General features: G+C 38.1%; 1 protein-coding gene and 1 pseudogene across 2 annotated transcripts in view; both read left to right on the top strand.

The window, feature by feature from the left end:
- The window catches only part of FAM120C (family with sequence similarity 120C), a 112,032-nt gene that overhangs the window by 74,709 nt on the left and 22,177 nt on the right, over positions 1-15,146 (top strand). The window lies entirely within an intron of this gene.
- On the top strand, positions 13,315-14,543 carry LOC102952562 (annotated as a pseudogene).

The following is a 15,146-nucleotide window of genomic DNA, read 5'->3' as shown; positions in this document are numbered from 1 at the left end:
AAATAGATATTCTGGAGCTTAAAAATACAATAGTTGAAATCATGAAAAATTAACTTGAAGGAAGGGGCTGAATAGCAGTTTTGAACTGAGAGAAGAAAAAGATCAGTGAATTCGAAGGGAGATAAATAGAGATTACCCAATCTGAAGAACAGAATGTAAAGATGAAGAGAGACCTATAGGACATCAGACATACCAACATATGCCTAATAGGTGACCCAAGAGAAAGGGGGATGGTTAAAAAATATGTGAGGAAATAAGAATTGAAAACTTCCCAAATTTGATGAAAAACATAAACCTACACATCCAAGTTCATAAACTCCAAATGTCAACTCAATGATCCACACTTAGGGGCGCCTGGGTGGCTCCATCAGTTAAGCATCCGACTTTGGCTCAGGTCATGACCTCACGGTCCGTGAGTCCGAGCCCCGTGTTGGGCTCTGTGCTGACAGCTCAGAGCCTGAAGCCTGCTTTAGATTCTGTGTCTCCCTCTCTCTCTGACCCTACCCCGTTCATGCTCTGTCTCTGTCTCAAAAATAAATAAACATTAAAAAAAATTAAAAAAAGAAAAGATCCACACTTAGACACTGTTAAAAGACAAACACAGTCTTGAAAGAAGCATGAGAAAAACAATGTATCACAAAGGAATCAGAAGATTAACAATAATCAAAAGGTAGAAGCAACCCATTTACACTGATGGATGTATTGATAAAATGTCATATATACATAAAATGGAATATTATTCAGCCTTAAAAAAGAAGGAAATTCTGACACATGCTACAACATGGCTGAACCTTGAAGATATTATACTTAAGTGAAGTAAACCAGTCAATAAAAACAAACATGGTGTGATTCAACTTATATGAGGTACTTAGAGTAGTCAGATTCAGAAATAGAAAGTAAAATGGTGATTTCCAGGGGTCTGCAGTTGGGGGAATAGAGTGTGTTTAGTGGATATGAGTTTCAAGTTGGGAAGAATAAAAAGTTATGCATATGGATGGTGGTAATGGTGTAAATGTGCTTAATGTGCTTAATGCCACTGCAAATGTACACTGAAAAATTATTAAAGTGGTAAATATTATGTGTATTTTATCTCAAGGAAAAATAAAAAAGGAACTCAAATGGTGGGACTTCCAGAAGGACAGAGTAAGGAGATAGACAAACCCTCTTTCCGGCAAAATTACAACTTGTGAAAACTATTTTTTTTAATCATTTAACCCTTAGGCATATATAGCCAAGAAGAAAAGGGCTCCTTCTCCCAGCTCTTCTTCTTGGGTTATGGTTTCACCTGGGAAAGATAATATTACCATTTCTCATCAACTCCAGCCCTATGTCCAGGTAGGCATGGTAAAGAGGATCACCCACCAACCCCCCACTCAGGGTAGCCATAAGAATCTAGGCATAAGAATGAGGAGCTCCACACCTACCCAAAGGGACTGTTTTTATTTGGAGCAGAGCATGGAAAATTCCATGCCTAACAGCATGTCAAGAACATAGGTATCTTGATGGTGAGTAGTTAAGAGGAGGCTGGTAGTTCCATGATATGAGCAGAACACCAGGGCATCCAGAAGTTTTATAGAGAAAACAAGGGAAAGAAACCCTAAGAGGGTTTTTTCCCTCTTGGAGAAAGCCAAGAAGAACCCTCCTAGGATTACAGTAAACTCTGGAGATCAGAAAAGGTGTGTGCATATCCTAGATGGCACCCACTCAGGAGCAACCAGAACAGGACATGGGACAGACTTCAGAGCATTCCCCAAACCACCCAGAGACCATCAATACAGGACAGATGCCTCACTGGCACAAGGAATGGAAATACCACCTCTGACCAAGCATCAGCTAAACAATAAGCTTCTCTGACCCAGAGGCAACTCCTAGGAAGCCAGATTTAAAACTAAAATAAAACTCATCATGCCAGACTAGAAGATTGTGAATACCCAAAGCTATGCTTTCTCAGCAATACCCCAAGAAGGAACCTCCAAACTAATTATCCCTCACTGAATGTGGGGCAAAAATGTGTAAATTCCCTGAACTATGATAGCAGCCTTATTCCACACACATATATTCAACAGTAAAAGGTAAAAATCTAACTGGCTAAAAAGACTTAAGCATAACCTTTGACCAATTAGTGGCTTAAGCTGACCCAGGAGTAACATCTAGGTTGCCAAGCTAAAAGAAAAACAAGGGGAAAACTCTCAGTAGAGACATCAGAGGCTGCATCCTACATATTTCAGAAATAGAACTCACAGAATTAATGCAGTCAAGTCACTAAAAAAATAAAAACAAGAGAACAACCAGGCAAACATCAAACCCTGGGCTGAAGGGTAGGGTCAGTATCTAGCATTGTTACAATTTATTATCTAAAATATCCAATTTCCAACAAAAATTTTATTTAAAAATTTTTTTAAATGTTCAAAGAACTAAGTGAAACCATGCATAAAGAATGAAAACAATCAGGCACCTGGTTAAGCGTCCGACTTTGGCTCAGGTAATGATCTTGCGGTTTGTGGGTTCAAGCCCCACATCGGGCTCTGTGCTGACAGCTCAGAGCCTGGAGCCTGCTTCTGCTTCTGTGTCTCCCTCTCTCTCTGCGCCCCCCCCCATTCACGCTGTGTCTCTCAATAATAAATAAACGTTAAAAAAAAGAATTAAAACAAGACATGATGACAGTGTCTCCTCAGATAGAGAATATCAATAAAGAGTAAGTATCTAAAAGAACCATATGGATATTCTGAAGTTGAAAAGTAAAATAAGCCAAGATGAAAAGTTTACTAAAGAGGATTAACAGTACACTTGAATTGGCAGAAGAAAGAAGCAGCCAAGTTGAAAACAGATTAATACAGATTATGTGGTCTGAAGAACAGAGAGATAAAAGAATGAAGGAAACTGAACAGAGCCTCAGAGAAATGAGTGACACCATTAAGTGCACCAACATTCACATAATGGGAGTACTAGTAGGAGGGGGGAATAAAAATATTTGAAAAAAATGACTGAAAATTCCCCAAATTTGACAAAAACATTATTTTATACATCTGAGATAAACCCAAAAAAGAACCACACTAGATCATAATCAAAATGGTGAAAATCAAAGACAAAAAGAGCATCTTGAATACTGTAAGGAAAAAATGACTAATCGCAGGCAAAGGAACCACAAACAACCATTGTCAGAAACAATGGAGACCAGAAAGCAGTGAGACAACATAATTCAAAGTACTTAAATATAAAACTCTCAGCTGCCAACTTTATATCCAGTAAAACTATGTTTCAAACATGAAACTGAAATAAAAACATTCAAAAATAAACTGAGAGAATGTGTTGCTAGCAGACTTCCCTTATAGGAAATACTAAAAGAAGCTCTACAGGCGGAAAGCAAATAACAACAGGCAGTATTCAGATATTTAAAAAAACAATACTGGTGAAGATAATTATGTAGGTAAATACAAAAGACAGAATAATTTCATTGTTCTTTTTTTTCCTCTTATTTAAAAAGTAGGGGCACTTGGGTGGCTCAGTCAGTTAAGCGTCCAACTTCGGCTCAGGTCATGATTTCACAGCTCATGAGTTTGAGCCCCACATCAGGCTCTGTGCTGACAGCTCAGAGCCTGCTTCAGATTCTGTGTCTCCCTCTCTCTCTGCCCCTCCCCCACTCACACTCTGTCTCTCTCTCAAAAATAAATAAACATTTAAAAAATAAGTAATTGCATCAGGGGCACCTTGATGGCTCAGTTGGTTAAGCATCCAACTCTGGATTTACACTCAGATCATGATCTCGAGATTTGTGAGTTCGAGCCCATATTGGGCTCTGCACTGACAATGCAGAGCCTGTTTAGGGTTCTCTCTCTCCCTCTCTCTGTCCCTCCCCAGCTTGCTCTTTCTCTCTCTCTCAAAGTAAATAAATAAAGTAATTGCATCAAACAATATGTATATAATTGTATTCTTGAGCCTATAACAGAAATATATTTGACGATATCAGCAAAAAGGAAGTATATGGAAACAAAGATGCATTGGAGTAAAAAATGACACAATGGTAAATCCACAAGAGAACTAGAAATAATTAGGTTAATACGGCAAAACTATAAATATGTACTCCTTTCTTCTTTCAATGCTTTTATTTATTTATTTATTTATTTTTAGTGTTTATTTTTGAGAGAGTAAACACAGTGGGGGAGGGGCAGAGAGAGAGGGAGACACAGATTCTGAAGCAGGCTCCAGGCTCTGAGCTGTTAGTGCAGAGCTGGACTTGGGACTCAAACCCACAAACTGTGAGATCATGACCTGAGCCGAAGTCGGATGCTTAACCAACTGAGCCACCCAGATACCCCTCTTATTTCAACTCTTTTAAAAGAAATAAGATTATATAAAGTAATAATTATGACAGTGTATTCTTGGGTTTGTATAGATGTAACATGTAGAGCAATAATACCACAAAAAAAGAGGGGAGGGAATGGACCTAGATTATAAGATTAAAGTTTTGATAATTATACTGGAATGAAGTTATTGTATGTCTGAAGCAGATAATGTTAAGATGTATATTAGAAGCCCTAGAGAAAAGAACTCAAAAATGTAATTTAAAAATTATTAAATTAAAATTTTACGCTAGAAAATATCCACTTAAAAGAAAGAAGACAATAAAGAAAGAATAAAGTATCAAATAACACATGAGACATATACAAAGCAAAATGGCAAATACAAATCTATAATAACATTAAGTTTGAGTGAATTAAATCCAATTGGATTAAAATCCAATCAAAAGACAGAGATTATCAGATTAAATAAGAAACAAAAGCCAGCTATATGCTGTCTACAGAAAACAAGCTTTAGATTCAAACATACAAAAATAGATGGAAAGTAAAAGGATGGGAAAATACAAACAACAACCATAAGATCGCTGGAGTGGCTGTAATAACACCAGACAAAATACATATTAAGACAATAAAATGTTATTGGAAAAAGAAGAACATTTTATAATCATAAAATGGTCAGTTCATTAGGGAGCTATAACAATTATAAATATATGCACTTAACAAAAGGGCCCAAAAATATATGAAGTGAGAATTAATAGAAATGAAGGGAAAAACAGACAATTCAACAGTAATAATAAGAGATTTCAATACTCAACCTTCAAAAGAGGATACAACTATACAGAAGATAACAAGGATATACAATATATGATCTTATATGTATAAAGCCCTAAACACTCCACAAAATTGCTATTAGAACTAGTAAATGAATTCAGCAAAGTATCAGGGATACAAAGTCAACACACAAAAATCAGTTGCTTTTCCTTTTTTTAAAATGTTTATTTATTTTGGAGAGTGAGAAAGAGTGACAGAGTGTGAGCAGGAAAGGGGCAGAGAGAGAGGGAGACACAGAATCCAAAGCAGGCTCCAGGCTCAGAACTGTCAGCAGTGGACCATAAGATCATGACCTGACCCAAAGTCGGCCACTTAACTGGCTGAGCCACCCAGGCGTCCCAGTTGCTTTTCTATTACATGAACATTGAACAGTCTGAAAAGGAAATTACAAAACCAATTCCATTTATAATAACATCAAAAAGAAGAAAATACTTAGGGATTAACTTCAACAGGTTGGTGAAAGACTTGTACAATGAATACAAAGTGTTGCTAAAGAAATTGAAGAAGACATAAATAAATGGAAGCACATCTCGTGTACATGGATGGGAAGACTTAATATAGTTAAAATGTCAATACTACCCAAAATTATCTATAGATTGAATGCAATCCCTTCCAAAATTCCAATGACATTTTTGGCAGAAATAGAAAAACCCATCCTAAAATTCATATGGAATCTCGAAGGACCCCAAATAGCCAAAACAATCTTGAAAAAGAAAAAACTGAAGGACTCACACTTCCTAATTTCAAAACTTGCTACAAAACTACAGTAATCAAAACATTATGGTATTGGCATAAAGATAGCTGTATAGACCAATGGAATAGAATAGAGAACCCAGAAATAAATTCTCACATATATATGGTCAAATGATTTTTGACAAGGGTGCCAAGATCATTCAATGAGGACAGGACAGACTTTTCAATAAATGGTGCCAGGAAAACTGGATATCCACAAGCAAAAGACTGAAGTTGGACACTCACCTAACACCACATACATGAATTAACTCAAAGTGGATCAAGAACCTAAACATAAGACCTAAAACAATGAAACTCTTAGAAGAAAATAGGACAAAAGCTTCACAACATTGGATTTGGCAAGGATTTCATGGGTAGGACACCAAAGATAAAGAAAACAAAAGAAAATAAATAAATAAATTGGACTTCATGAAAAATTTTTAAATGTATGTGTCAAAATATACTGTTTACATAGTAAAAAGGCAACCCACAGAATGGAAAAAAATATTTGCAAATCATGTATCTGATAAGTGATTAACATCCAGACTATATAGAAAAGTTCTAAAACTCAACAGGAGAAAAACAACTTGATTCCAAAATGGTCAAAGGATTTGAATAGACATTTATTTCCCCAGAGGTGTACAAATGGCAAATAAGTACATGAAAAGATGCTCAACATCAATAATCATTTGGGAAATGTAAAGCAAAACTACAGTAAGATACTAACCCATGCCCATTAGGATAGTTACTGTCAAAAAAAAATCCAGAAAATAACAGGTATTGCCAAGGATGTGGAGAAATTGGAATCCTCATGCATTGTTTGTAGGAATATAAAATGGTATAGCCACTTTGGAAAACAATATGACAGTTCCTCAACAAAATAAAAATATAAATGCCATATGATACAGCAATTTCACTTCTGGGTATATACCCAAAAGAATTTAAAGCAGGGACCTCCCTGCTCCCCCATGTTCATAGCATTATTCACAATGCTCAAAGGTGGAAGCAACCCAAGTGTCCATCACCTGATGAATGGATATGCAAATTATGATATATACATACAATGAAATATTACTCAACCTTCAAAAAGAAGGATATCTTGGAATATGCTACCACACAGGTGAACCTTGAGGACATTATGCTAAGTGAAATAAGCCAGTCACAAAAAGATAAATATTGTATGATTCCACTGTATGAGGTACTTAGAGTAGTCAAAATCATAAAGACAAAAAATAAAATGGTAGCTTCCAGGGGTGGGGGGTGGATAATGGGGGAGTTATTGTTTACCAGGTATAGCATTTCAGTTTTACGAGATGAAAAGAGTTATGGGGATGAACGATGGTGATGGTTGTACAACAATTTGAATGTATTTAATACTACCAAACTGTATGCTTACACATGCTTTAGATGGTAACTTTTATGTTATGTGTATTTTACCACAACTTTTGAAAAGTGCAAAGAAAGAACTAATAAATGAGTTCAGCAAAGTCACAGGATATAAGATCAATATAAAAATATTAATTGTATACTAATACACTACTAATCAATATTCAAAATATAAAAGAAAACAACTCCTTTTATAATAACATCAAAAGGAATAAAGTGCTTAGGTATAAATTTAACAAAAGAAGTACAAGAATTATACACTGAAAACTACAGTTAAAGAAGAATTAAATAAGTGGAAAGATATCCCTCATTCACGTTTACGAAGACAAAAGATTCTTAAGATGACAATACTCCCCAAATTGGTCTACATATTCAACATAATCCAAAATCCCAGATCTCTTCTTTGCAGAAATTAACAAGTTGACACTAAAAAAATGTAAATTCAAGGGACTCACAGTAACCAAAACAATTTTGAAAAAAAGAACAAAGTTGTAGATTCACACTTCCCTATTTCAAAATTTATTACAAAACTACAGTAATCAAGACAGTGGTTTACTGGCATAAGGATAGACATGTAAATTAATGGAGTACAGTTGAATGTCCATAAATAAACTTTTCCACTTGTGGTAGATTTAATTTTGACAACAGTATCAGGACAATTCAATGGGGAGAGATAGGCTTTTCAGCAAAGAGTTCTGTGATACTGGATATCCACATGCAAAATTATGAATTAGGATCTCTACCTCACATCATATATAAAAATTAACTCAAAATGTATTATCACAGACCTAAATATAAGAGCTCAAATTGTAAAACCCTTAAAGATAACAGATATAAATATTCATGGCCTCAGGTTAGGCAATGGTTTCTTAGATATGATGCCAAAAGTGTAAGTGCCAAAAAGAAAAAAAAGATTAACTGAACTAGATCAAAACTTCAAGCTAGTGTTCTGGAGACAATGCTGTGAAGAAAGTGAAAATACCATCCACAGAATATTTGCAAATCATATATCCAATAAGGATATAGTATCCAGAATATATAAAGAATTCTTACAACTAAACAATAAAAGAAAAATACTTTAATTTTTTAAATGAGCAAAAGATTTGAACAGACATTTCTCCAAAGAAGATATGCAATTAAACAGAAAGCACATAAAAGATGCCCAACATCACGGATCATTAGGAAAATGCAAATCAAAAATACAGTGACATGGATGGAGCTAGAGAGCATAATGCCAAACAAAAGAAGTCCATCAGAGAAAGACAAATACCATGTGATTTCACTCATGTAGAATTTGAGAAACAAATAAAAAGAAACATACCCCCAAACACACTCTTAGCTATAGAGAACAGATGGTTACCAGAGGGGAGGTGGGTGGGGGGGTGGGTGAAATAGGTGAAGGGGATTAAGAGTACACTTATCTTGGGGCGCCTGGGTGGCGCAGTCGGTTAAGCGTCCGACTTCAGCCAGGTCACGATCTCGTGGTCTGTGAGTTCGAGCCCCGCGTCAGGCTCTGGGCTGATGGCTCGGAGCCTGGAGCCTGTTTCCGATTCTGTGTCTCCCTCTCTCTCTGCCCCTCCCCTGTTCATGCTCTGTCTTTCTCTGTCCCAAAAATAAATTAAAAAAAAAAAAAAAACGTTGAAAAAAAACGTTGAAAAAAAAAAAAAGAGTACACTTATCTTGATGAGCAGTGATAGCAAATAGTAAATAGAATTGTTAAATCACTATATTGTACACCTAAAACTAACTTCTTTTTGTAATTTTTTTTATGTTTACTTATTTTTGAGAGAGAGGGAGACAGAGAATACAAAGCAGGCTTCAGGCTCTGAGCTGTCATCACAGAGCCCAATGTGGGGCTGTAACCCACGAACTATGAGATCACCACCTGAGCCAAAGTCTGACACTTAACTGACTGAGCCACCCAGGTGCCACCACCTGAAACATAATTTAACACTGTATATTAACTACGCTGGAATTAAAATTTAGAGCAATACATAAATATATATCATAAAAAAATTAAAAAATGAAAGATGTCCTTCAGATTGAAAGGAAATGACACCAAATAGATAAATTAATGACCACCTGTAAAGGTAATTACATAGGTAATATAAAAAGTGGCATAAGTATATTTTTTCTCATTTCTTCCTTTAACTGATTTATTTTTTTTAAGATTTTATTTTTAAGTAATTGCTGTACCCAACATGGGGCTTGAACTCACAACCCCAAGATTAAGAATCACATGTTCCATGGACTGAGCCAGCTAGGCACCCCTCACTTAACTGATTTAAAAGACCACTGCATATGGGGCGCCTGGGTGGCTCAGTCGGTTGAGCATCCGACTTCAACTCAGGTCATGATCTCGCGGTCTGTGAGTTCGAGCCCCACGTTGGGCCCTGTGCTGACAGCTCAGAGCCTGGAGCCTGTTTCAGATTCTGTGTCTCCCTCTCTCTCTGACCCTCCCCTGCTCATGCTCTGTCTATCTCTGTCTCAAAAATAAATAAAAACACTTAAAAATTAAAAAAAATAAAAAATAAAAAAAAATAAAAGACCACTGCATAAAGCAAAAATTATGAAATTGTGTGTTGGTGTTAGAATGAAGGTATAATATATGTGACAATACTACAATGGAGGGAGGAAAGAAGAGAAATATATTGGAGCAATCTCTCTATATTCTACTGGAATTATTTAGTATTAATTTGAAGTAGTGTGTCGATTAAGATATACATTGCAATCCACAGAGCAACCACTATGAAAATTACCAAAACTATAGTTAAAAAAATTAAAATGCTACATTGGAGAACATCTGTTTAACACAATAGAAGAGTAAAAGAGGAAAAAGCAAAAAATAAAAAAGGTATGAAACATCTAAACATAACTACATCAAATGTAAATGAATTGAACAATCAAAAGGCAGAGATTGTCAGATTGGGTAAAAAGCATGAATTGTGTACCAGAGATATGCTTTAGATTCAAAGACTCAAATAGATCCAAAAGAAAAGAATAGAAAAAATCTACAATGCAAACAGTAGCCATATGAGAATTGTAATGGCTATAATAATATCAGACAAAATAGACTTTAAGACAAGTAATGTTATTAGATAAAAAAGAATGTTTTGTAGTGTTAAAAGGGTCAATTCATTGTGAAGATATGCCAATTATAGACATATGTACTCCTAACAATGCCCTAACAAATTATAAACATATGTACTCCTAACAAAGTGCATGAAGCATAAAACAATAAAACTTAAGAACAAAATATACTTCAACAGTAACAGTTGAAGTATTCAATACCCTACTCTCAATAATGGCCAGAACAGCTAGACAGAAAATCAGCAAAAATATGGAAGACTTGAGCAACACTGTCAACCAATTTGACCTGACCTGATAAAAATGATGAATTTAGATCCTTTATACACAAAAATTGCTCAAAATGGATAATAGATTAAAATGTAATGTTTAAAATTATAAAACTTACAAAAGGAAACATGAGAAAATTTTTATGAATTGGGGTTAGGTGAAGATTTTATAGATACAACAGCTAAAGCACAATGCACTTAAAAAAATGGATTTCATCAAAATACCAAATTTGCACTTCAAAAGCCACCATTAAGAAACTGAAAGACAAGCCACAGGAAATATTTACAAATCATATATCTGATAAAGGACTTGTATCCAGAATATATAAAGAACTCTTGCAACTTGTAACAAAACCAACAACCAATTTAAAAATGAGTGAAAGAGGGACACCTGGCTGGTTCATTTGGTAGAACATCCAACTCTTTTTTTTTTTTTTAATATTTATTTATTTTGAGAGAGAGAGCGAGTAGGGGAGGGGCAGGGAGAGAGGGAGAGAGATCATCTCAAGCAGGCCCTGTGCTGTCAGCACAGAGCCCAATGAGAGGCTTGATCCCATGAACCATGAGGTCACAACCCCAGCCGAGATCAAGAGCCAGATGTTCAACTGACTGAGCCACCCAGGTGTCCCAAACATGCAACTCTTGATCTCAGGGTCGTGAGTTCAAGCCCCACATTGGGTGTGGAACCTACTTAAAAAAAATCACTCTCTAAAAATGACTAAAAGATGTGAATAGACATTTTGCCATAGAAGATATAAGATTGGAACATAAGCACATGAAAAGATTCTCAAGTTGAGTAATCATTAGGGAAATGCAAATTTAAACCACGATGAAATATGACTCCACTCAGAATGATTGAAAAAAGATAGACAATAACATATGTAGGTCAAGCTGTGGAGAAATTGGAATTCCCTCCTAAATTGCTGGTGGGAACTAAAATGGTTAGTTACTTTGGAGATTAGTTTGGCATTTTCTTAAAAGGTTAAACATAAATGTATCATTAAGACTCATTTATTTCACTGCTACATACCTAACCAAAAGCATCAAAAACATATATCCACACAAAGACTTGGACATGAATGTTCATAGAAGCATTATTCATAATAGTTAAAAAGTGGAAATAACTCAAATATCTGTCAACTGGTAGATGGATAAACTAGAGGTATATCCATCAGTGAAATATCACTCAGGAGTAAAATCCAACAAATTACTGATACATGCCAGAGCATGTAAAATCATTATGCTAAATGGTAGTGAAAGAAATCAAAGAAGGAAAGTTCATGGACTGGAAGACTTACCATAGTAAAGCTGTCGTTTCTCCTCACATTGACCTATAGGTTTAATGTAATTTCTGTAGGAAGAAAGATTTTTTTTTAATGCAAGATTTTTTTTGTGGACATTGATGAACTTATTCTAAAATTTATATTGAAAGGCACAGGTCTTACAGTAGCTAAAACAATCTTGATAAAGAAGAAAAAAGTGTAGGAATCACTCTACCCAATATTGAGGCATAGTATATAGCTAAAGTAATCAAGACAGTGGCGGTATTTGCTAAGGTATAAACACATTGGTTAATGGAAGAAAATAAAGAACCCAGAAACAGAGCCACACAAATATAGTCAACTGGTTGTTGACAGAGGAGCAGAAACAATTCAGCTGACAAAGGATAGCCTTTCAACAAATGGTAGTGGAGCAATGGGACACCCGTAAGCCAAAAACAAAACAAAAACAAAACCTCCTTGATCTAAACCTCACACCTTATACAAAAATTAACTCAAAATAGATCATAGACTTAAAATATAAACATAAAATTATATAAGTTTTAGAAAAAATACAAAGTCTTCAGGAACTAGAGTTAGGCAGACTTTTTAGACTTATAACCAAAAGCACAGTTCATAGAAGGAAAAATTAATCAATTGGACCTCCTTAGAACTAAAAACTTTTGCCAGTTGAGGCTCTCTTCTTCCCTCCTTCACCGTCCCATCCACCCCTCAGCCCCAATCCCCCACTCCTCCCCAATAGACCCTCCTGCCAGGACTCAGTGCCCAATAGACCCTCCTGCCAGGACTCAGTGCCTGGCACCAGGCTTCCAGTTGCTAGGCTCCCCTGTGGCCACAGGGCATGGAGTTGGCCAGCACCTGCGGGAGGGGAGTTGTGAGATAGGGCCAGCTCAGGAAGCCACCTGGTGCTAATAACAGGGAGCAGCTGCAGCCTGGGTGGTCGAGCGCTCAGCAAGCGGGGTAGAGCCGATTGTACAGCGTTCCACAGTGAGCAGCCCAGGGAGAAACAGTAAAGTCATGGAGCCTAGCTGAAATGAACTGGCCTCCTTGAGCATGCCCAAGCCCTGGTGCCAGTCCTGTGTCCCAGCACTGAGGGCTTCCTCATCCATGAAGGCTTTGATCCCAGGCTGGATGTAGGCCCCCTACTCCTGGGCTATGGAGCACCTTCTTTGTAAGAAGACAATGTTTGCTTATTTGGCACATGAAGCTGAGCTACAGGCACTGACCTTGACCCTGGAAACTTCAAGATATTTTTTGATCATGCTGAGAAAAATGAGCCTTGGCCTCCAGGCCCGATAAGGCAAACATTCCTCCTATGTAGAATAGTGCTGGTTCCTGAGGACTTGAATGCCTGCAACCCCAGGGGGATTAGCGAAAAGCAGTCTTGTTTTCTTGCTCAGAACAGAGTGGCTGCCTTGAACGCCTCTCATTATGATTCACGCCAACTTGAAGAAATAGTTCAGCTGCTGTGTGCTGGCCTTTCTCCTATTTGTGGTCATCTGTGTGTGGCAGGAGAAGAAAGAGAGTAACTATGATTCCCTTAAATTGCAAACCAAAGGATTCCAGATGTTGAGAAGTCTGGAGAAACAGTCTGTGACTTCAAGGAGCAACCAGGCTGTCAGCAGTCCCCAGGACCCAGCTAAGGCCAAGCCAGAGGCCTCCTTCCAAGTGTGGAACAAGAACAGCTCTTCCAAAAACCTTATCACCAGGCTTCAGAAAATCTGGAGAAATTATCTGAACCTTAAGAAGTACAAAGTATCTTATAAGAGGCCAAGGCCGGGGGCCAAGTTCAGTGCAGAGGCCCTGCGCTGCCACCTCTGGGACCATGTGAATGTATCCATAGTAGAGGCCACAGATTTTCCCTTTAGCCTCTCCAAATGGGAGGGTTTTCTGCCCAAGGAGAACATTGGAACCAAGGCTGGGCTGTGGGGCAGGTATGCAGTTGTCTCATCAGCAGGATCTCTGAAGTCCTCCCAGATGGGCCAAGAAATAGAGATCATGATGCAGTCCTGGGGTTTAGTGGGGTGCCCACAGCCTATTTCCAAGAAGATGTGGGCACGAAAACCACAATTTGCCTGACGAACTCTCAGTTGGTCACCACTGAAGGGCACTTCCTCACAGAGAGTTTATACAGTGAGGGAATCCGAATTGTGTGAGACCCGTCTGTTTACCATTCAGATATACCACAGTGGTACCAGAGCCCTAACTACAGCTTCTTTGGGAACTGTAAGAGCTGTTGGCAAGCTGCATCCTGATCAGCCCTTTTACATCCTCTAGCCCGAGATGCTTTGGGAGCTGTGGGACGTCATTCAGAAGTCTCCCCAGCAGAGATTCAGCCAAATCCCCCATCCTCTGGGATGCTTGGCATCATCATCATCATCATGATATTGTGTGACCAGGTGGTTATTTACGAGTTCTTCCCATCCAAGCACAGACCGACCTGTGCTACTACTACCAGAAGTTTTTTGGCAGCATCTGCACAATGAGCACCTACCACCTGCTCCTCTTTGAGAAGAATTTGGTGAAGTACCTCAACCACGGCACAGACGAGGACATTAACCTGTTTGGGAAAGCTACAGTGCCTGGCTTCTGGACAATTTGCTACTGAGCATTAGCTCCCTGGTCAGGTCCCCTTGCTCTTCTCCACCAAGCCTGGGCAGACCACATTCCTGAATGATCCCAGCCTGCACTATGGGCCTTCTGTCAGCAAAAGCCCCAGGAAGCAGGAGCCCAATGGCAAGAAGCCAGGTCCAGCCTGCCATGTAGCTGCAGAGGCGTGTGAGCCCAAATCCTCCTACCACACACATGTACACATACCTAGCATTCTTTTCCACACACTGGTGAATGCAAGATCCACCTTTCCCACCAGGGCATCCCAATAGCACTGGAATGGTGCTATTCTCACAAACAAGCTCTCTCTATTGCTTGAAATCTGTAACTCGACATTGATTTCATGTGTTAGAGAAATTCTCCCAAATTATGATTGTGCCCTGGTATAGGGTGGCTCTGGGGGGCCAGCAAGTGGCCTGGGACATAGGAAACATGCTCGATTCCTCCAGAACAAAGTTGCCCCCAAGGTCCATGTCCCTGGGAGAGGTGGTGTGCCTATCACGCTAGCAGGTTTGGTGTGTTCTTACTTAGCCTGGCTGCTTATGGGCAAAGGATGTTGATGAACCCACAGCCATTTCCATATAGAGATTAGAAGGACACAAAGGCCCAGTCTCAATCCTCCAGTTCCTCACAGTTCAGTGGGAGAGAGACAG

The sequence above is a fragment of the Panthera tigris genome, chromosome X, assembly GCF_018350195.1.
Source record: "Panthera tigris isolate Pti1 chromosome X, P.tigris_Pti1_mat1.1, whole genome shotgun sequence".
Taxonomy (NCBI): domain Eukaryota; kingdom Metazoa; phylum Chordata; class Mammalia; order Carnivora; family Felidae; genus Panthera; species Panthera tigris.
This window is presented reverse-complemented; position numbering and strand designations above follow the sequence as displayed.